At 39.9% G+C, this 24,316-nt stretch overlaps 1 long non-coding RNA gene across 1 annotated transcript in view; it reads left to right on the plus strand.

Annotated features, from left to right (window-relative positions):
* The window catches only part of LOC115937421 (uncharacterized), a 28,934-nt gene extending 10,997 nt beyond the window's left edge, over positions 1-17,937 (plus strand). Inside the window, exon 3 of the long non-coding RNA XR_004072720.2 lies at positions 17,011-17,937. This is a non-coding gene — a long non-coding RNA (uncharacterized LOC115937421). The remainder of the gene's footprint in view (positions 1-17,010) is intronic.
* Positions 17,938-24,316: the final 6,379 nt, after the last annotated feature.

The following is a 24,316-nucleotide window of genomic DNA, read 5'->3' on the forward strand; positions in this document are numbered from 1 at the left end:
TTATCTGGGGTGATTTGGCCCCGAGATGTGACATTTGACGATGTCTAGAGACATCCTCTGGAGTTTTAGTTGTCCCGATTGTGGGAGCAGGTGATGGGGGTGGGGGTGCTAATGACATCTAGTTGGTAGAGGCCAGGGTTCTGCTAAACATCTCTTATGTGCCAGGCAGCCTCCACCACAAAGTATTATCTCGCCCAAAATGTCAATCTTCAGTGCTGAGGTTGACATCCTGCCTTGTAGCATTGGCAAAAAGTCCTTTCCGCCATATTGGGGTCTCATCCTCCCATTGGTTACTGACTTTTTTTCTCTATGTTCCCCCATCTCATGGTTCTAGCAAGTCTGTACCTAGGAACAGAAGTAACTCATAATTTCTTTTCTTTCTTTTTTTTTTTTCCTCTCGACTTCTGCTGCCTGAGGAGGTCCCTCTAGACCTTCTCTCTGCCCATGTCCCTCCAAGGTTGAGGCCCCTCCCTTAGTTACATGCCTCAAAGTGAAGGTTTTTGAGCAATGCATAAGATGTGAAGTTTACTTGCACAACCTGACAGACTCAAGACAATGTTTGGGGTCCGAGAGAGAACTAGCGAAAGACAGAGAGGACACGGGAGTCTAGATATTTGACTGTGTCTAAAGGATATCAAAACACCTGGTGGAACGCGGGAAAAACGGGGCTGCCAGTTGGTTTTGTTTATGTGGAACAAGCCAATTGTTTCTTCCCATGTGAGTGGCTGGTTTTGTTTTATCTTTCTGTAGCCACTATCCCCTCTTTTCCCCACAGAACAACTAGAACTCATTCTTTTTTTGTGATCTTTGTTTTGGCTTTTTTTTTTTCCTTCCCCTTTTGATTTCTTCCAATGAACTCTTATTTTGCTGCATAATATCAAAATATTTTCTTCAAAGACAATTTCCTTTAAAAATAAACTGTTATCAGGAGAGAAGCTATGTTCACAGCTGGTAAAGGCATGATTAAATAATCACCGTATGGGGAATTGAAAAGCAATTTCATAATATAGCTTCAGAATCCAAAGAGAAAATCGAAGGAAACATTCCAGTTAGTTAAGAAAACTTTTAATCAAATGAAGTGTTTGAACTCTGTTTGGTTTTTGTATTTTTTTTTTTTTTTTGGCAACTTTCTGTATGTGCATGTTTTACTTGGGGAGACTCTGTAAGAGGTTATCTTAATACAGTTATGGGCTTCCTGAGAGTTTAGTTAACCTTCTAATTACATATAAAATAGCCTTGCAAATAGTTACAGTAAATGTTTTGGACATAAATTTGAACATGAGCCCTTATCTTTACTGCCAGTCTCCACCATAGCTCTGTTTTTTTATTTTATTTTTAAAAATATTATTAGTCTAAGAGGAAATCAGAGTATTTTAAGAGAAATGCCTACATTCTTTATGCTCATAGAGTGACATAAACTCTTTTCCCCATGAGTAGTGAAGATACGGAGAAAGAGAACGACTTCTGAATCAGAGAAGCTGGGGCTCTGCCAGAGACCAGAGTGTAACTCTCAGAAATCCCCTGACTTCTCTGGGGCTTAGTTTACCTCATCTGTAGCCTGGGTACAGTGCTACCACTCTTCCTGTTTGTGCTGTGGACTAGAATTTACCAGTGCAAAGCCTTCATTACAGTGCATGGCATGTCTGGGATGCTCAGGAAACAATAGCTATGAATATTACCACAGTTGGTGATTCAGAGGCAAACTTTTTACAGGAAAGTTTTCACTTTGAAACTGATAAAATGTCGGAGCTTCCAAAGAGGAATTTGTAAAATGCATATCAGAATTTCTAAGACCACAACTATACAGATTCTAAGCTGAAATACAATTTAATGCCTATGGTGTTGGGACCAGTATATATTGATTTTAGGTGAGAATTCCTTGATTTTTTTTTTAACATCAGTGGAAATCCTGTACTAATACCAGATACTAAAACACTTTACATACCTGTAATTGTGAGACATTGTACATTTCACTAGAAAATTGTATTTGAATGTTTATAAATGTTACTTTATTATCAGCCCAAGATTTTTAAATAAGAAATTTAATTATGAAACCTAATGTTATTTAAATACATTCAAAATAATCTAAATGCATCTTTTGAACATTTTGGACTTTGCCAATTGATTTAATTGTATAAGATGATAACTGAGGTAGTCTGTTTCATAAAGCTCTATTAAATCTTGAGAAAAGATGAAATAACTTAGAAAAATCTTTCCAAATTTTGTGAAATGACTTTATTTCTACTGTTTACGTGTAGCTTGAAATATTTTACTATTTGTGCATACACTGAAATAATCAAAATTCTATGTTCTAAAGGCATGTTGAGCTTCTATAAGAGAAGTGACATATGCTTTGGAATTGAGTTTGAGTAGCACATTCAGTAAGTCATTTAATCAATTTACATAATACAGTATTTGTAATGCCTCTCCAAACCATACTTATCTGTATTTTATTTCCCATGGAAATTTGAATTTTATTTACTTATATGTGATTTTTCATATTTATCTTGAAAAATACCATTTAACATTTTGCAAAGACCCCCATTGGTATTAATCCAATAGGTTAATTCCAGTGAATGGTATTTTAATTAAATTCTTGCTTTTTACCTTTCGTAGGAATGCTATATCATACCTGTATATAAAGTTTAGGTTGGAGATACTTCAGTGAAAAGATAACCTTGCCTATCCACACACAACCTTAAATGCCCGTAGAATTTTTAAAGATTAGATGAGTTCAATTATCCAGCAAAGGACATTCTCTGATTCTAAAGAATAGTAAGAAAACTAGTGGCACACAGATAAAGAGAATCAACCTAGTCTTAAAGCTTATTGCTTTGTATTTTTGTCTTATGAACTTTGAATTGAACTTCTGCACAGGATCTGATCTGGATGAAATGTCATATCTGAGACTGATCCTTATCTCCTAAACGTTTCCTTTGTTTCTTTGATTCTTTGGGCTTTACCCTCTTATTTTATTGTGAGTGGCCCAGAGCTTTGATCTTGCAATAAGCTCTGGCTTGCAACACAAACCTTTGCTTTGGTATGACACACAGAAGGACATGGGTATACTCAGAAAATCTAAATAGACAAGAGGTTACTTCTTCTGAAGGCAAATGGGGTAACTTCAGAATTTATTGTCTCCCATTACATTATGGGAAACTAAAAATTCACACGGGTATTTTAACCTTAAGAAAGCACACCTGTGAGAACAAGTCTGATGTACAGTATGTATCTGTTTCTCATTTCATTTACAATAGTTTCTTGGGTTCTAAGAATTAAAATTTTCTCCTTTGCATTGCTGCAGACATAAAAATTTAGAGCCACCTTTCAGATTCCAAGTTCCTTTCTGGTTTAAAAGTTACATTGAAATAGTTTTGAAGCTCTACAGTGGGTACAAAAATGATTAATATACCCAACACAAAATATATCATACATAGGTCTTTTTTAGCCTAAATAATAGTTAGAAATGCCAAATGTATAATAAAAATAGAAGTTGTAAGTATTTTGTTTGCAAACAATATTTCCTATTTAAATTTTTCTTATTTTAAGGGAGAAAAAGGAGCATAGAATTTTCTGAATCATATAGTTCATTGTATTCACACAGTTTCAGGAAATGTACTCAATAATCTCGTATCAGAGGAACATATTTAGACTAACAGACATCCTCCCCTATGCAGTGTAGATATGAATGTACAATGTACCTCTAAAATTAAGGGTGTCATAAACAGACTCCTTTGACCTCAGATACCTCTAAAGAGGTATCTCAAATAGCTTGAGGAGAACTTCCAAGGGTTTCTTCCTCTAAGAAAATCTACTAATATGTTAATTATAAACATATAAGTGTGGTTTTAAAGGAAATTCTCTTGGCTTTTGTATCTTCATTTAAGCAGAAAATGTTAGGGAGCAAACCAGATTCAGCCATATGACTGTATTAATGGCAAATCTCTCATTTTGAGATGGATGCTGACATGTTATGTCCCTCAAAATAAAAGCAGCCAAGAAGTTGATTTCACATGCTTAGTAAATGAGTGATTAGGATGGGAAAATTTTATTTGCTGTGATCAGACATTTCTCTAACGGACATTTCTCCTAACAGTTTTCATTAAACTTGAGAATTTTAGCTGAAGGAGCTAGTTCAGACGTATAATGGTAGGCAACAGGCTGTGGTAAGAAAACAGCCTTCTTATTATGACTGTTCTGACAGTCTTCTGTTCCAAGGGTCAGAGCCTTTTGTTATGCTGCTCTTTATTGATATATTTACATACATACTTATATTTTTTAAAATTAGGATTCACCCACTTAGCTACTAAGCAAGCACTGAACTTTGTCCAGTGGGTTCCTAACTTCAATTCAAGCTGTAGGTAATGTTTGTAATTCTAAAAATGCCAACATTTGTCATTGTGAATTATGTTTCCTTTAGGAAATTCCTTTACTAAAGAGAGGCAGTCATTTTTGACACTAATCAGATGCCTCTGTGTTGACCCTCCTGCTGAATGAGACCAGGCTCTCTAGGTTATTAGTATTTAAAATGAAATAACCATTCAGTGTAGCATTTCAGTAAATAATGACCTACAAGACTTATTAGGCATATTCCCCCAATTTTCCCACCCAAAGCAATGATTAACTCTGAAAACATTATGGTGGTTTTCTGTGTCAGCTGAGCAGGGGCTCCTAGTTCTTCATTCGCATTTTTCACTTAATCCGATGTCTTTGAATTCCTTGCCTTGTAAGTTCCTATATATAAAGATTAGAAACTGCTTTTGGCTATGCAGAATTACATGCTTTTAGATGAAATTCAATCCTTTGTAAAAGGTTTTGTTCAGAGCAACACTATTTATTCCTTGTTGAATTTGGATGACACAGAGAAGAACATTAGTTAACTGGGAACACAAATTGTGTTACCCAATTTAAAAAACTGTAGCAATAATTTTGGGAAAGACTAGAAATATTAAATATCGGTGAGTTCATTTAAGCCTTTTAAGGAAAAAAGGACATACCGGAAGATAATTAAAAGTGCAGGGCTAACTTTCCCTCTGGAATGTCTTTGACTTGCCTGCCTTTTATATAGGTTATATCATAATGAAGGTTGAGGATTGAAAAAAGAATTTTTGGTATTTAAGGAAGTGATGGGGTTTTGTGACCCTTAGTACTCATCTTTGAGTAAAACAGGTTAAAAAAAAAATCTTCAGGAGTGAAGAAGAAAAAAAATATTTGGATATCATGAACTATTGGAAATTGTTTTCTTTTGACTATTTTCCAAATATAATAGGTTAAAAACTTGGAGAAACACTTAAAAGTGATTACAGTCTCCCAAATGATTACTCTCTCTGACCACTTATAGACCAGAGGGGAGGCTCCTATCTGAGATTTAAGATGAGACCCTTAATATTTGGGTGTAGAATTCCAAAGAAACAGAAACATGGAGGTGAGGGAGGGGTGGGGTCGAGGATTGGGAGTAAGAGAGGTGTCTACACATCACCCATGACGGGGAATACTGAACAAATATATAATTTGTTCATGTGGCAGGATTAAAATTTTTGTTCCCTGTGTAGTACAGGCAAAAATCCTTAGACAATCTCTTCAAAATTGGCTGAATGATCCCTTGACCTTAAAGGTAACAAATTCTTGGGGTCTCTGAGTTATACATTTTTACATTTTATACCCTTTTCAGCAAACAGAAAAGGCAAAAACCCTCCTCCCCAATGGCCCCCTTTGTTGTTCTGTGTGTCCTTCTCTGCCGTTTGCATCTTATTTTCTTCCCAAATGCATTTAGCAGATTTTTGTTTTTGTTCGTGTAAATGAGCTTCATCTCAAATAGCCACGTCCCTCCCACTCCTGAATCCACTCTTAATGGATAACCCTTACTTCCTTGTTTCCCAATCTGCCCTCTTGAAACATTTGCTGTTCCACTGTGTTTAACATTAGCATTGGATGGTTCTCAGGATTCATTCAAAGATGGGAAATGAGGTTTGGGTTTGTTTTTTTTTTTTTTTTTTTTAATTGACTTGGCTGGAAGGCACTCATATACAAAGGATGCCGGGAAAAGAAAATGAGCAGACATTCTAGGGAAGTGAGGTAATCGCACTAGGCACAGGGCAGTTCCGGAAGGTCCCACTCAGATTGGGCTTCAGTGTTACCAAGCATGAATCTCCCAGTTGCTGGCTGGGCACCGTGTGATGGAAAAGGCATTGTAAATATTTAACCTCTTTCTTCAGTGAACAGCTCTCATCCCCACTAAGTATTATTGAGTGATCAACTATTTGCTCCTGGAAGACTCCTTCATTTATTTTTTTCTTTTTTGGAGACTAACTAGAAAGAAAAAAATAAAAAAGACCAGAACACCATGACTTCATTGGATTGAGACCCAGACTTCTCTGACAAACCTCGTTGAAGAGGAAACCGGAAATGCTTGACTGAAGAATGTCGATGGCTGTTTCATGTGTACTCAGCTCATAATATTTGTCTGGGGAAAAGCCCCAACGTTGGGGAAGTTAATATCACCAGAAAGAGCACAGAACAGTAAGCTCTGAGGAGGCTGGGACGGGGAGTGTCCTGACCATCACCACATCCCCAGGTGGTGGGTGCCTGGTGCAAGCTTGCAGAATGGATGAGTTACCCTGCAGGCTGCAGTTGCCAAATCTTTGGCTTGTTCCTTTTTGATGTCATGTGTATTAGGCCTAAAATTTGCTTTGGAATCACAGGAAGAAAGACTCTATATAAACCAAATGGCCATTGTTTTCGTTAATATGATGTCACACCCGGCCCCCAACGCCTCGCAGACAACAATTGAACCAAAGCAATATCTGTCACGTGATGCCTGAGGTCAAGTTAGTTCATCTCTGTGGCTCTAGCCTGGCGTTATGTAAACCACTGAAATAAAGGCAAAGAAGACTAATATTCCTCTGGAGGTACAAACTTAATAGAAACACAATTTGAGGTGAGAGGCCAGAGAGAGGATATTGTTTGATTTCTTCCAACGGAGTAAGTTATACTCAGACACAGAGCCAGTCTCCTGTAAATTCCTTTTTTTTTCTTGGATGAAGTTAACAGGAAAAGGATTTTGGCCTTCCAGGTTGCTGTGGGCAGAGAAGGCTTGTCCCCACTGGTACAAGGTGATTTCTGTCTCATGGTAAGTGCTGAAGCTCAGACACAGCAACAGAGTCCAGATGAGTGTATACTGACATTTTGGTAATGGTAGGGGCAAACAGAGACCGTACATGAAAATATTCTAGGATTGGTGGAATCTCCAAGTTCATATATTTTAGAATTTACAATGAGAAAAGGAAGTGCTCTTGCATGTCCCCAGTACTGATGAAAAGTGTACCCTTCTCACGATAGTGTGTCACTAGGTCTTCATGTTGTTCAGTTATCTCTGTAGCAGACACTTATTTAGCATCTGTTATGGGTCAGGCTGGAGCCAGACAGGCATGATTCCTGCCTTCCTGGAGTGCCTATGTTTAACTCTGAAACAGTTATCAATGGACAGATATTTTACTCAGACTCTGAATGAAATACTATATTCAGAAGCTGAAGACCACTTAACAATAACAATGAGGAGGAGGAAAAAAGAAAGAGAAGGAGGAAGAGAAGAAAACCCAAGAAAATAAAACATAAGGCAAAAACCAATAACAAACCCAAAAGAAATCCTGTGTTCGTCAGTAGCAGAAAGGTCAGCCCAGATCCACAAATCCTCCTTGCCTCCTTTAGAAATTCTATCACACATTATTTGTTCAATGGACACTACAGAGTGGGGGCCAGCAAGAGAGCCAAGCCTTGGGTCAGTCTGCAGATGTTTGCCATTCTTCTGGGGATTTCCCCCTGACACAAACACCTGCTGAGGTCACTGGAACTTGTGGCAGCCCCAGAGAAAGCAGAGAAGGGGACTCCCATTCATCTTGCAAAGCCAAGTTCAGGGCCCATGTTCAGTACCCCTTGCCTTGATAAGATTCCTCCACTGGTGATGATAAGCCTATTTATCTTAGTTACGTAGTGCCAGTGGTGAGGGTCCTCCTGCTTTCCTCCCTTTCCTGGGTCTGTGCCCAGCAGAAGGGAAGGTAGAGGCCACATATGATGGCAGAATGTCCTTTCCTGCCCATGCCCTGCTTCTTCCAGATGTATCTACAAGCAGTGCTCGGAATATGGCAGGCCATGAGAGAAGTGTGTTGCATAAATTAATGAAAATATTGCTCAAGGAGTAAGCCAAGTGTCTTACAAGGCAGGTGGGAAACTCATCGAACAGAATGGCCAGTGTGGTGAGCGGTACTCAAGCTGGGGACCATGCAGGCAACGTGGGCCCCACTCCGCGGGTAGCAGCAGCTTAATTCTGATGGAGTATTGCCATGGGGAGAATATGGGTCCAGTGTTGCTCAATCTTCTGATTTTTCAAGAGGAGCCAGAAATCTAGACTTCTGTGTGAAATCTTATTTTTTTTTAAAAAATCTCATTTAAAAAATGTTGCTATCACTATTTTTAAAACACCATGAGGACCAAACAAACATATCTGTGTTCTAGATGCAACCCAGGTCTGCTAGTTTATAGCTCTAGCAGAGGTGAAAGCAAAGGGGATCCTATTGGGAGAAACAACTCTATGAAGGCAGTAATTTTGAAAAAAGTTGTTTGGAGTTCATATTCATGAACTCTTTTTTGTTTATATCACTTAGAGAATGTGCTAGAGACTGTGAGGTTCTAGGCAAACTCGTTAGGGGCTCTCTTTGGCCTCTGCTGCCTTCTTAGAGCAGGTATCTGGAGTCCTTTTATTAGATCCAGGATGCCAAAACTCTCCTCAGGGCTACTGCTTGTGCTTAATTTATCTGAATTAATGCAATGAATTTAAAATACTTTTGTGTGGGTCTTTCTACCTGGTGATCGATGGAGGTGCCAACTTAGGCCATGCTCTGAGAATGATCACAACAAACAATAGTACTTGACCCAAATAAATTTAATGATATAACCCAAATAGGGAGGGATAGAGAACTGAGGCCTGATATCATTCTGGGAATAAGAGAAAATGGATTTTTTTTTTTTACCCCAGTCAGCACAAAGCAAATTTCCAGGGTGTGACCTGCAGAGAACATCTGTGACCGTCTTTATTTCAGAAATTCTAGGAGGAGGCTATAGTTCTGGCTGCCACCACTGGTTGAGCTGGTCAGCAGGAAGTTTGGCCTGCCAGATAAAAAGGGAGGGAACAAGAAAGCCCTTCCCCCTCCCCTACCAATTTGTCCACATCCCTCAGAGCCTAGAACTGATTGGCCAAAGAGGACTGATTTTAACGAATTTATTTTTACTAGTCTGTATTAGATATGGTAGGCTACCTGATGCTGTAACAAATAACCCCCCAGACCTCAATGGCTTACCACAATAAAAATATTTTTTTTTGCGTCGGCAAAGTCTACTGGGTTCTCAGAGAGTGGTTTTTGGGGGACTCTCTTCCAAGCATAGGTTCTGGGATCCAGCTCCTTCCCTGAAGGGCCTCTGTTGTCCCCTGGGGTTGTCTTGAGCCCTTCTCCTAGGATAAACAAAGAGAGAATTGATTGACCTGTTTTATAGCCAGGCCTAGGAGTAGCAATCTTTACTTCTGTAATATTTCATTGTCCACAACCTAGTCACATGGGAAGCTGACACATTGCCTGTTGACCATCTGAGCCGAGGAGGGAGGAACATGCCAACATGTTCTTCGCTCCTTCCCTTCATTTCTCCCTCTCTTTCCTTTCATCTCTTCCCCCTTATCTTTTTTCTCTCTCTCATGCTGATGACTGGCCAACCGTAAAAGCAGTGAACCCCAAGTGATAACAAGCTGGTAGCCTGGCTTTCTATGAGGTTGGACTTTAAAAATCAGGGAAGCATGATGGTCTCCTTCAGATAGAACAATAGCTAATTTGTCTCTAATTAGCTTATTGCTAATTTCTAACTCAGTAGTTATTTTCATAGAACTCTTCTCCTTTTCCTCCTTGGTAAGTCTATAAACTTATAAAAGCACATAGACTAAGATGTATGTAGACCCTTCCAACTTAATAAACACAAAGGATCCCTCACTTAATTTCTCCTATTTCCATGACGGAGACAAATCATTTTAATTCATTGATTCTTTGCACTTTCAAAGTGGCTTCCATCAGAGGACCTAAGGGCACCTCACAAATATTTAAGTCATTAACAATCATCCAAAGGAGTTTTTGAGGTAGCTGAACCGAGCATCAAACTTCCTTAGTTTATAGGAGAGAACTGAGTCACAGAAGAGTTAAGGGATTTGTTCATGATCATTCTTAAAAGTAATCATTATTGCCAGAAGTTCCTAAGACTTTTAATCATCTAGTTTCCCAGTCAGATCAGAATTTACATTTAAATCCCTTACATTACTCTTGCAAATATTAAAATATATTTTTATTTTATGGATTTAAAATATGCATTTTTTAATCATTGCCACTAAAATTACAGGTCCTTTGTCCTAATTCAGAAATGATTGGGACCTATATTTTAAAAGTTCACTCAGTCAAAGATAAAATTTTGAAGGCCACAAGGTCATGTTAAATGTCCAAGCAAGTGGGTCCTTTTGGTTTGTGAATCTGGCTTCCTGGTGAACCTGTGTTCCTAAAGCCTAAGCAAAATGTCTGAACTTTGAATGCAATTTACAGAGTGTCAGTAAGAGGTGGTGTTCTCAGTACAAACGGCTTATGTGGGAAGGCAATGATATTCTAACCAAGTTAAGTGAAAAATGACTATTTAATGCACTAAATAATAGAATTGTTAAATAAAAAAGATAGACATTTGAGTAGGCTTAAAGTGACAGTTTTGGGGAGGGTTTATTGACCAGATGCAGTGAATCTGAGATCAATTAATTTTGCTTTGAAGTTTGTTCTTGATCCAGATCTTCAATAAGAAGGTAGTTTCCAAATCACTGGTCTGTGAACGCCGCTTGTGATTAATTACCCTTTTATAATCTTAGGAATTCTGTTCTTTGCTATATTTTGAATAACTCTGACTCCATGGGGAGCTGTATTTTGGCTGGTATATTTGGAACTGCTAATAAACACCTACTTCCTGTTTTTCTCACTACTGTGTATAGCAAATTGTAAAATTACTTGTATTGCCATCTCTGTTTCTTGTGTGTTTAATCAGCCCTGATTTATGTTGTGGGATAATCTGCATCGAAGAGTCTTTGCCAACACATTTCTCATAGCTTCAAAATGTAAGATACTGTATCTTCCTATTGCAGTACAAACTGGAAGGATGATAGGAGAAAGTATTCCATTTCATCAGCACAGAAAAATTGGATTGTAGTATCATGAGCCCCAAATAATTCTTGGAAAGAAGTTAGTGTATTTTCACTTTATTTTCTTACATATATTTTTGAGGTCAGCAGTTTTATTCTTTTAGGAAGACACATGATGGGATAGAAGGCACTTATCTGTTTTCTGTTGAGGTGTAATTTTTCTTTGTAAAGTCTAAACAGGATATTTAGCTAATAATAAGAACTATTATTATTATTACTCATCTCAGGTTTTTAATTTGCAGAATGCTCTGGTTGTTTTGGTTGCTCACACTAGCCTGGCCAGCGCTGAGACCTCTGGCTTGTGTTGTGTGGGCTGCAGGTTCATGTTGAAGTTCAGGAAGTTGCTGACCTAGCATAGGTTGGGGCTTCCCATAGAACATGAGGCACCTGGAGGGCACAGGCTCCAGGTCCAGCACTGGCCCCAGGAGGAAGTGACGCTCTTTGCCTTTCAAGTCTAGACAGTTACTGAGTGAATGATCAACAGATATTCATTCTCTTTTGCTGATAAAAAAGCATAGAGAGTTAATGAGTCACTGGTGCCCTGGACTCTCTACCCTTTTTCTACTCTTTCACCCGAGCTCCACCTCATGTTCCTGGTGACCCAAGTGACAACGGAAAGCTTGAAAATGGTATGAAATGTTACTTAGGAACCATCTACAAATCTGGCACTGCACTGGCCATGGAGCAGTATTACTTTTGGAGGTGGACACCTGGGCCCCTGTTCTAGACCCCCTGCTTTAGAGGATGCTGTTAAGACCCTTCTCTGCTTTGCATCTAACCAATGGGGCAAGATATTTTGGGGGATTAAGGAATATCCACCCAGAGCTCACACCCAACCCCTCCATAAGCTGGGTACCCAGAACTAGAGAATTCCTGCCCAATGATCCGATATGTCTTCCAGGGCCCATGAAGGCCTTGTTCTTCATTCATTCTCCTGAGGGGTGGCTGGTGTATATGTGTGTGTTGGGAAGATAGAGTTTGGATGTGAGGGGCATCTAGACATATATACCCCAGACCCTTACAATGTAGGATGACTGGTGATGGGAAGAGAGGGGACAGGCCAATACCAGAGGCCTCCATTTATTTTCTTGTCCTGGCCAGGAGATGTTAAAGGCAGGCCTTTTGTGCAGGACCAAAAGGAAGGAGGAGATTGAAAGTCTGCCTAGTGCCCCCCACGTTTCTTTCCTCTCCTTTCACCTTCTTTTAAGCTCTTAACAGCATCCTCACATCATCACTTCTCCCCTCTCTGCAGCTGGCTTCCCAAACCATCCTTCTAATCTCTCTTCACCAAACTCCAGACTCCACCTTCAACTGCCTTCTTGTCTTCTCTCTCTGGAGGTCCCATCAGCACCTTGACTGCAGCATATTTAAAACGAGAAGGAAAATCAGAATCTCCCATGACCCACTTCTATTTTTGAGATCTCTGCTCTGGCTAATCACACCACCTCCATAATTAGCCAGGCAACTGTATTCAGAACCAATTTTGACTTCTTGCTCTCCTCTACTGCCCTCATGTAATAGATTTAAAACTAATTAGTTAACTCTGGATGTGAGGTGAAGTACCACCACGCTGAACCTCTAGCTCGCCTCCCTCCTCACAGCTGCTGCCTCCCAGGTAGGGTGAGGCAGGGTGGGGGAGGGGCGCAGAGTTGTGGTTGCTCACCTGCTCACCCAAAGGACCTCTCAGACTCTGTCTTCTCCTGCTCTGCTTTAACCCCCTACACCACCTGGCCAGGTTTGTGTTCCCAGAGGAAAGCAGAAACACTCATATCACTCCCCTGCTCAAAGGAGTCTCATTTCCTGATCAAATTTAGCAAAAACTCCTTAGCCAGTTATTTAATTTTTTTGTGTTTTTTGTGTAAAAAAGATTCTATATTTTTTATCAAACCATTGTGATCCATTAAGATCTAAAATACCCAGAAACCGATCTTGTGTTCTCAACTGTAGTGAATACATTTTTCTTTTTCTTTTTAAAATGTATTTAGTATTGTATTACACTTCAGGACAGACAAGAATTGGATATAATATGATGAACAGCATGTACTTACAATCCGGCTTTACCAAGTCCCAAGATCATGCTGTATTTGTTTCAGACTTTTTTTAAATTTAAGAACTATAACTTCACCAATATTGCAAAGGCTTCAGGGTATCCCAATTCCATCCTTCTTTTGCACCCAGAGACCACCATTACTGTGAAGTCAGTGTTTATTATTACCATACGTATGTTTCTACTACATACTTACGTATCCCAAAATATATCTCATTACTTTTTAGGTTTATAAACTTAAAAGTTATAACTTGAAAGTTATAAATAATTGAGGAATGACTTTGTTCTACATATCTTTTAGCACCCTTATCCATGTTTATTTCATTTAATGACTGTAGGTTATTCCACTGTATGAATATCTCAAATTTATTTATCCATTTCCCTTTGATGGACGTTTATGCTGTTTCCAATCCTTTGCTTTACAAAGAGTAAGTACATGCTTTGTCACAGGTGCCTCCTTATATCTAAGTGCAGGAGTTTCTCGAGGGTTTAAAAGTGGAATTTCAGGGTTACTGGTGTGACCAACTTCATCTTGCTGAAGAGCTCTGCACATTGTACCCATTTATGTTCCTACTGGCAAGATAGGAGGGCTCCTGCTTCTCCAGCTGTACTTGTGATCATCAGATTTATAAAATTTTGTGAATAGGGTCAGTGTGGAATTCGATCTCATTGTTGTCTTGATTTGCATTTCTCTAATTTTCTGTAGAGGAGGTTTTCTAGACAAGACACATGAAGTACAGACATGAAAGATCTGTGAGAGAGCTATACATTTCACAGTTCAAGAAGAAAGATACCATAGAATTAAGAGACAAGACAGACAGGAAGAATAGAAATGCAACACATATCACTAGTACACAAAATTAGCACTCAAAACGTATAAAAGGACTCTTGTGAATTTTAAAACAAGATGACTCCGTAGAAAATGCACAAATGTTATGAACAGGCGATACTCAAAAGAAGAATTCTCACACTGTCCTGGAACTCAGTAAACGTTCGCTGGTTATGACGTGAATGGAAGGAGTGGCCAAAGCAGATCTCTGCAGGTGTCAATGTCTTCACTGGGTTCCAGGGACACAGACTCCAAGATGGAACTGTGTGTGGGGGGAGTTTGATGAGCAGTGGTCTCAGGAGGCAATGAGGAAAGCGGGATTGGGCAGGGAGAAGTTGATTTGGGAACTCTGGAGCAGGACGGCCCTTCACAGGGGTCCTGAGCCGAGGCAAGGGGCTGGGCCTCTGTGTCCTTGCATCCACCAGTTACTGGTCACAGGCGTCCCCAGGGAGGGGAAGTAACCTTGGGTGGGGCAGGTCCCTTTGGCAGAGAGACTGTCCAAGGAGACTTTGTCCAAGGGGAAACTCAGCTGTGAGCCATCTGTGGCCTACACTCCTGGCAGCTGGGAGAATGAGGCGGGAGCTGGGTGGGGCACCACCACAGCATCCACTTCATCCACTATTAAGATCCAGTGAATTAATCAAAGTATCGTGATTAAGAATATTGGCCGTGGAGTCAGAGAGCCCAGAACCGAGTTCCAGGTCCACTACCTATCCAGCTAGGTAACCTTGTTACTCTCAGTCACGATATTCTTTCTTTCAACAAATATTGATTATCCAAGAGCACCTTCCTTGAGATTGTTGTGGGGAGTGAGTGAATAAAGACTCATAAAGAGTTCAACACAGCTCCTGGCACATGTTTAATGCTTGATGAACAGTAACTATTACTTATTTTCATTAATAATACTGGCAAGTAAAAGCCTGTGTTTCTTTTGCTCTGTCAGTGTAGTATAGCAAGAAACTTTCTGGGAATGTGTTCCTGTGGCTTTCTTAGATAAATGGAATACTCATGAGGTTAGTGGGATTTAAAGCAGGCTTATTCTCTAGTCTAAGTCGGTAAGTGCCTTAGCCATTTAATAAAACATTTCCTGGATTCATACTTAAAACTCAACTGACTTCCCACTCCTCAAGGCCAATTGTTATTTTTCTCTTCCTATTTTCATATGACTCAATTCCTATAACAAATGGGTAATCTCAGGCAAGAGAAATTATTCAAATGCCCCATCTCCACCTTGACTCTATCAGGTCACTATGGTAAAAAGCTTTAGACATGAGAAAATTATTTCCTTAAATTTTAGAGCCAGAATGGACCATAAGCCTTAAAGATTATCCAGGGTAGTGGTTTTTTATTTTCCTTCTTTCCTTCCTTCCACCCTTCCTTCCTTCATTCCTTCCTTCTCTCTGTAGTGGGAATCTACCTCTTCTCACCCCTGTCACCTTTTTAATAAATGAGATCTTGTGCAGCACCTATTATTTGGAGCAAGAAAACAGACCAGTTCTGGTTGGAGTGGGGATGAGGGGACAAGAATATGCTCCCTCTGTCTGCTCCTTGCAGTTCAGCTTTTACTATAGCTGTCCCTGATGTATCTCTTGGTCATGGCTTAAAAAAATCAAAATCAAATAAAAATAAAAATAAAAAATCACTGTGTAGTCTAAAAATTCATTGTAAAAATGAAGAAATGCCTATTTTCCTCCTCCCTCACTGGCTACTTCTCAATCTACTTTGCTGACTCCTCCTCTTTTTCTGCCACTGGGGCTCCTCAGGACTCCATTCTTGGACCTCTCCTATTTCTGAAGTCACATTTTGATGATTCTTTTCAGTCTCATGGCTTTTAATTCTGTCTGTATGCTATTGATTCCCAAATTTATATCTCCACTCTAGACCTCTCTCCTGAACTCCAGACATAGTCCCAACTGCCTAATTGACACCTTTCCTGGATATCTCGTAGCCCCAAATTAACATGTCCTGAATGGGACTCCTGGTCTTCTCATGGAAACCCTGCTCTGTTTTATTTAGTGCAACTCTGTCCTTCCAGGTGCTCCATCCTCAAAATCTTAAAGAGTGGCCCTTGGCTCCTCTCTTTCTCTTATGGTCCACATAGAAAGCATCAGGAAATCCTGTGGTCTCCACATTCAAAATATATTTTGAATCAGATCACTTCTCCTTCATTGCTATGAACCTGTCTCTTACCATCCTCAACTCTCATCTGGATTTTGCAATACTATGGCCTCTTAATTAGGGTGATAATATAATTTATCATCTGAATTGGGACACTTTGAAGACTCAGAGGGGAGGGACATTAATCGTTGTCCTGAGACACATTGCCCAGGATTGTTTTGGGCAAACAGAAGGTACGGTCACCCTACTCTAAACTCATTTTCCTTTCTCTTTTCTTTCTACCTTGAACTCTTGTCCCAGTATATCACAATGTAACCCTGTTCAACTCTAGTTTTAGATCATATCACACTGTTCTAATCCCTTCAATGGACTTCATTTCACTTAAAGGAAAAGCCGAAGTCCTTCCAAGGTTCTGTACCATCTGCTGTCCTCTGACCTCATGTCCTACTACTCTCCTCCTCTGCCTTTCTCTCCAGCAGCCTCTTTGCTGTTTCTCAATTGTACCGGACATGTTCCCACCTCAGGACCTTTGTATTAGCTGTTTCTCTGCCTGGAATGCAGACAGACATTTGCATGGCTGCATCCCTTAGCTCCTTCACAGGCCACTTGTCATTGAGGCCTATTCTTACCATGTTCTTTTAAATTATAACCACCCTCTTTTACTCCCCATCCCCCTTTCTTTGCTTTAATTTTTTTCATAGTACTCCTCTAACATTGTCTAATTTACTTATATTTATTTTCCGTTTTCAGCCAATAGACTGTAAGCTCCGTGTGGACAGGGGATTTTTTTCCCTTGGTTTCTGCTATACCTCCTGAGCCTAGAACAGGGCCTGGCATGTAACTGGAAATCAAAAAATATTTGTTGACAACTGAGTGAAGAAGGCAAAAGCCTCAGAAGGTTAAAGAGCCTCCCTCAACCCCTGGACAAGCTTGTGGAAAGTCCAAATCTGGATCTGGAGTCCCTGCCTGACCATCTCCAGGGGCTTTGTTTGGGACTATAGGACCCATGACATGCAGTGAGCTAACAAGACCAAACTGCTGATTGCTCAGCTGGGCTCTTATAACTGGGCATTTAATCTTGTTCAGATCTGGATGTCATTTCTGAAATCTGGGTACTGAAAATGACATTAGAAACAGATGAGAAAAATTCATGAAGAACTAATTCTTAGCAGAAATAATTCTTAGTTTTAAGAGCAGTGATGTGAAAATAAACAAAATCCTATTTAGAGGTTGATCTGAGAAGGATTTCTGCTTCAATCCTATTGAACTGGGGATTTAAAATAGCACTTTTCATGGTGAGTGCCTCAGAAAACAGAATAGTCCTAGGACATTGACTATGTTTATAGAGGAAAATTGTAAGCTGGAGGCTGGGCTCAACAAATGCTTGGAAATCTAGAAATCTCGGTGGTTCTACTTTCATCCTCTATTTCTTTGAAAATATAAATCTTGCCTTCCTGCAAATAGTAGGGTGATGAGTGAGTTGACTTTTCAGTATTAATATGCGAACTGCTGCTGGTAATGTGTGACTTTTTCCATTTCTTATGTCTAAAATGTCCTCCCCACACTCTTTCCTAAGTTCCTTCCAAATAAGAATCCAAGGTTAGTTATTTCCAATAGTTTGAAATATTTACATGTTGCTTTGTATGTTGTATGTTTTTAAAATTTTATTAAACTATTTTCATGAGAGTCTATCTTGTGTCTCTAGTTAAACTTAAAATCTTCTGAAGGAGAGGAGAGGTCACTATGTACCTTTTTTTTAAGTTTCTCTTAAATAAGGCTATTTATCATATAAGGGCCAGGAAGAGAATGAGAAAAACTTGATCCCACTTTCAGTTTTACTTTTACTACCTATGTAATCTCTCTGTAGTTTAGTTTCCTCATTTGTAAAAGGAGAATACTACTACTAATAATAAGAGTAATAAAGACTTCAGTGGGGAGGGCAGAATATGGAGTACCTAATGGATGTATTATTATCCATTGGGTTGCCTGTCCTGGACTCTCATTTTTGGTGTAACTGCCCCTTCCACTGCCTGGCTCCCACCCATCTGCCCTATTAAAATGGCTGGGCTCTTGTAAGGCTCGCTAGAGCAGTGTGACAACAGCCTCCCTACCCAGGGGATTGACGAAGGATGCATAAACGCCTGACCAAGGAGGCTCTTTAAATACTGGGATTAAAGACCAAGAAATTCCAATCTCCTACGGCCATCCTTTTAAACAGAGGAGAGGCAAACTCAGAAGGTTTTGGTGGGTGATATTTTTTCCACCATTCAGTGGAATCCGAGAGAAAGCCGCTCTTCAGTTAAAGAGAGTAAAATTAAAATAAATGAGAGAATGTGGGGGGGGGTTTCCTGGACTAGAGCATTCTACTTCCTCATTCTTCAGGCCCAGCTGCATTCCTGCCCTGAGGTCATTGAGAAGCCCTGGTATCCACAAAATCAATTACTATTGTTATTATTATTTGCTTTATTTAGCTTGCGTTGGTTTCTGTGACAACCAAAAGTATGCTGGGTAGTACATTATATGTGAAAATGATTTCGAAATTGGATGTAATAGATTCTTACGGAGAATCTCTTTTTCACTATGTTCCACATGCTCTTTTGATGCTTGAGTCATGAATGGCAGTAGAAACGTGTTAAGGTTTTGAAGTGAATCGACACCTTCACCTCCACTTTCATCCCTAGCATGCACAGAGCCATGTTTGGTTACCAGCTGGCACCAAATAACATTCCTTTACATTTAAAAAAAAATTTTTTTTTAAGATTTTTTTATTTATTCATTCGAGACACAGAGGTACAGAGAGAGAGAGAGAGAGCACAAGCAGGGGGAGAGGCAGAGGGAGAAGCAGGCTCCCCGCTGAGCCAGGAGCCAGACATGGGGCTCCATCCCAGGACCTTGGGATTATGACCCAAGCCGAAGGCAGATGCTTAATCATCTGACACACCCAGGCGCCCCAACATCCCTTTACATTAAATCAAGCTGATAGAGCTGCGCTGTGGGCTGAGAAAGGAATTGGGACTTCTGTGGTAGCAAGGGAAGATGGGGTCAGGGAAGTAAGAATGTGCAGAACCTGGGAATGACCGTTGCAACAAAAAGCCTCCCTAGAGCACAATTTTTGTGGGAGATGGGGGGGTCGGGGGTAGGGGGGGTGCAGGCACTGGGGGGCTGGGGACCTACCTACCAGTGAAGCTGAATGATATTACTTCACAGCCTGCTTTCAGAATCACTCCAGGCCAGAATTTGCAGGAATGCCGGGCTGTGCCTCCTATTGAACACTTGTACGTGGCCCATTTTGGTTTGGCTCCTGCCACTTCATAACATGACCTCTAAGAGCCAAGATAAAATGAGACCGATGTGCTTGCAGGGTCAGATGCAAAGATCTGTCAGTTGAACTCTTTTCCTTTTCATTTCATATTGAACTTTTACAGACTTTAAAAGAGGTTGTAACACAAAGGACCCATTCAAGGTTTCTATTGGAAAAAACTTGGTAGGGAAGTTGGAAACATGCATTTGCAAGCATCTTGGTTGTTTGCTAGCTATGGAGGATGCAGTTCAGAGCACGCTGAGCCTTTCTCCACACCTCCCACGTGCAAGGTCAACAGGATGCAGTTTTGAAATGTAGGTCAGGTTTGGGGGGGTGAGGCCCGGAGCCTACGGCCGAGAAAGAATTCTTGAGACATCTTTGGTGCAAAATGGTGGATTTATTAAAGCACAAGGACAGGACCCTGACTGCTACTTGATGCTCCCCACCCTCCCCACCCCCAGGATTATGAGGGGCAACTGATTATATACTTTGGGATTGGGGGAAAAGTAAAGATAAGGGAAGTTCCAAAAGGATTTTCATATGCTAAAGAAGACTCACAGGATACAGGAGGCCTTGTTATTGTCAAACTAAGGTTGCTTTTCCCTCTAGCAAGGCACTGATATTAAGACAGTTGGGAGCTTCCTGGAGGAACATTATACTCTGTCTGCCTCAAGTATTTGTCAATGGGCTGCAGGTTATAAGGACATTTAATTTTATCTACATTTCCTTCTGCCATTGTTTCCCACATCAAATGAATGAGGTTAACTACAGGCACTTGTGTTGGAAATAATTTGGGAGTCAGGGCAATGGTGAGCAACCTTCCCCTCCACGAGGAATGTTTGGCTGTGCATGGTGAATGTCACAGATGGTACAGCACTCTGAGCAAAACCACATTTCTCTGTCATCTATTTTTTTGTTAAGACGTAAGTGCCTCGCTTACAAGTTGAGCTGGATCTGTCTCCCATCACTGGAAAATGCAAGGAGGGAGAAAACGATGTGACGGAAAAATGGGTGGCAGAGTACACAACTTAAGCCATCTCCTGCTGAGAGGTTGCCCGTTAGCAAAGGAACAGGAAGGCAAAGCAGAATCCTGGTCAGAGTTAAACTGAATAACCCAGAGGAGAGCAACAGAGATGCCCTTAGTTGCAATTTCACTGTGAGAGAGTCCCACCATCTCCAATGGGGTGTGCAGAGGAAATTTGTTCCCCTCCAAACTTAGTTTCACTTCTCTCCACACTCAATGATTTTAACAGCTTTAAAATATCCTGAAAAACAGATGATCAAATGATTTTCTCTCCCCAAACTTCTCTATGACATGTTCTCTTTTAAATTTTTGATTATTGTCATTCTCTAAGAGTTCCCTGACCTGCCAAATTGGAGACACCAAATAGATTTGTGGCATTGCAAATTATACACAATTATATTGAAATTCAATGACTTGAGCGCCTGGGTGGCTCAGTTGTTAAGCGTCTGCCTTAGGCTCAGGTTATGATCCCAGGGTCCTGGGATCGAGCTCCGCATCGCAGGGCTCCCTGCTCAGCGAGAAGCCTGCTTCTCCCTCTCCCACTCCCCCTACTTGTGTTTCCTCTCTCGCTCTGTCAAATAAATAAATAAAATCTTTAAAAAAAAAAGGAATTCAATGACTTAGTGTTCAGAAGATAAAAAAAGTTATATTCTTTGGCTGGTCTATATATAAAACTAACAGCAGAAAGGGGTATATTATTAGCCATTCTCATACAGTATCAAATCCCAAGATAAGTGGTAATGCGCCGGGACTGATTTCTTTGCAAGTAATGAGTTATTACACAGTTAAAGGAGTATAACTTTGGGATTAGATTTGGGTGTGGATCTTGGCTCTGCCACAGCAAGTGTCATTTTGGGCAATTTAAATAAACTCTGAAAACCTCAGTTTCCTTTTTGGTAAATTGAGAGTAAAACTCACCTTACAGAGTTGTGATAAGAATGAAATGAAATAATAAATATAAAGCACCTGGAGTTCCTATAAGCCAATGAATATTACTACTTCCTACCTTATATGTACTCCCTCTTTTCCTCCAGGTTACATGTGCACCTAGCACACACTACCTCATTTTGATTCCTTCTGCCCTCCCCCCTCCAATTTATTTTTTAACTGATTTTCTCTTCAAAGGAGGCATTACAAAACAACAACAGAACTAGTGGAAACTAATCCCTTAGGAATAAGTTGATTAATTACTGCCGATCTTTCCCAATGTTGAGGGCAGTACCTCGTTTTTGGTAGGTGCTCAAGCTTTTGATTAATTGATTGATTGTACACCAAATACATTAATCTAAAATTTCAAGCTTTATTTTCGAAGGAGCAGCCACAGTTTCCAAGCAAGGAATTAAACCTTTCTTTAAAAAAATTTCCTTGTCTGAAAGGGTACTATGATTGGTTCCAGAGAATAGAATTAGGGACAGAGTTGGTCCTAAGGAAGGGAATTTCAACTCAATTTTAAAGAACTGTTTACCAATTAAAATTGACCTACAGTGGGTATATTAGATGATGAAATGATCTTAAAACACTCACTTTCCCTAAGTGCCTCTCTCCACATATATTATATCCTATATTGATGTTATTTTTTATTCATTGAAATAATAAGAAGTTTTATCTATATTTATGAACCAGATAATGTTAGTGAACTTTAACCAGTCACTATATACTAAGTCTTGGAATGTCAGGGCAACGTGCCATTCTGGATAACATTGTGAAGGTCTGGTCTTGTCCTGGGTGAATGTAAGGTGTGGGGAATGTGGATATAAGTGAATAGGAATTATGCTCTACCTCTGCTTGTGATTCAGTTTTGAAAGGATCAAGAAGCGAGCATTCAAAATTTAGCTGTATGCTGAATCAAGTAACAAGGATCCGCAAAAAGTTTTTTTGAAAAGTTGTTCTGGGCACTCCTGTTGACTGTTCTCCACTACTTTCCCCAGATAATTTACTCAGGGCTCTCTTGGGTGACCAATGAGGCATCTAACATGGGTAGGTAGCAAGCAAGGACCGGTTTTATGCCATTCTCTGTCCCTCAGGGGGACTTAATGAACCCAGTGGAGTCCCATCCTAGAGATGTCCCTGTCTCCAAGATTGAGGTAGAATTCAGAGAGAGGAAAGAAAAGGCTAAATTGAATTAGCTTTTCTATTTATCTTTAATCTTCCATCTGTTTTGAAAGACAAGCTTTCAACAGAAGCTGATTTAATCAGCCTAATTCAGGTTGGGAAGGAAATTTGAAATCTTAGTGAATTCTGAGAGCTGTGTATCTATTAACTTGTCCCTGCCTAGAACCATCCAAAGAGATAGTAGAAGCTCTCACCGCTGTAGAGCTCTTTATGGGGGGTCAATGCAGTAGGTGTGAGGGTGGGCAGGTCAACTCTAAGTTCTTTCGCAATTTGGGAAATCTATGAGGACTTTTAAAACGAGGTGGAATGATTTCTGCTTCTGAAGGTGAGAAAGTTCTGGACTAGATTTTGCAATGTGATTCTGCCTGTAGACCTTCTGCTTGCTGGGGATGTTACAAAATCGGTGAAGCTGCCTGGTGAAATATGTACATTTTCTCTAGTGCGGCTCTCACAAAGAGGTCGATCAGAACTCCTACCTCTTGGCCTAATTTTTAGCTGCTCAGAAGGAAGCTGCAGAAACACCTTGGATTTAATCATGGCAAATGATGTGTTTACCTCAGAACATTTTAAGTTAATGAAAAACCTGGAAAATATCAATTTGGTCATAATGCAAAGTCCAGAAAGCAGTAAATAATTCTGGCACCTTTCTGTGTCTGTGAAACACAAAACTAGCTTTGTTTTATTTTTTTCTATTTTAAATCTATTTTCTGTTTTAAGTCTCAGTGGGATATATTTTCAGCTTTGAAAGCCTCATTAAATCACAGATCCTTAAATTAGGTGCTTTTCAATGGGTTTGAAAAACACAAGCACCCATAAGTTCTGATTTGTATTGTCCTGAGTTGTCTCGGTGGACACATTCACATTTAGGGAAACCTGGTCAATCTATGGATCACTACATGGCAAAACATTTTAGTTTATCAATGTATACTTGAAGAAATTTCCCCATATCAACATTGGCTTCTTAATCCATATTTAGTTTATAGTCTTCACTATACAGTTGGCAGATTAAATACTCCATTTACATACTTTGAAAGGTATACTTCATGCTAAAAATATTTCTGCTTAGGGTACATGACTTGGGTAAAAGGAAGAAGTGTTTAGGGATTGGCATGGTGCAAGGGTTGTTTGCTGAGCCTAGGCATTTCAGTGTGGTATAGGGGGTACAATATGTTCACTCAACCAAAATTTACTGAATACCTGCTATGTGCCAAGTTCTGTGTTGGACACTCTGGAGAGCATCATCTACCTTATGGGCTTAAGAATTCTGTCCATTGCTTGTGATTGTTAAGGATAGCATACAAGACCTGGATGAAGGGACGCATGAAGCCAAGTCACAGTACTGATTGGATTGGGACGGATCCCAGCATATCCAAGGAGGACAACTTAATCCTCTCTGAAGTGTGGGCTCCTAGGGTCAGGTTCCCAGGAGGCTATATAGACTTTTTGGTCAAGAAGCCAGTGGTAAATCCTTAGATTGGAGGGCCATTCAAGAGCAGTTTTTACGTGTTATACCATAAATGCCTTAGCAGAAATTCAGTTCAAGCCAGTGAAATAAAGACAGCAAGTGAATGTTATATGGCCAGAAGAATAAAAAATGTTTTTATCCTATTGCTTGCCTT

This window comes from Leptonychotes weddellii, chromosome 9 (assembly GCF_054177405.1).
Source record: "Leptonychotes weddellii isolate Sample4059 chromosome 9, ASM5417740v2, whole genome shotgun sequence".
In the NCBI taxonomy this organism is placed as follows: domain Eukaryota; kingdom Metazoa; phylum Chordata; class Mammalia; order Carnivora; family Phocidae; genus Leptonychotes; species Leptonychotes weddellii.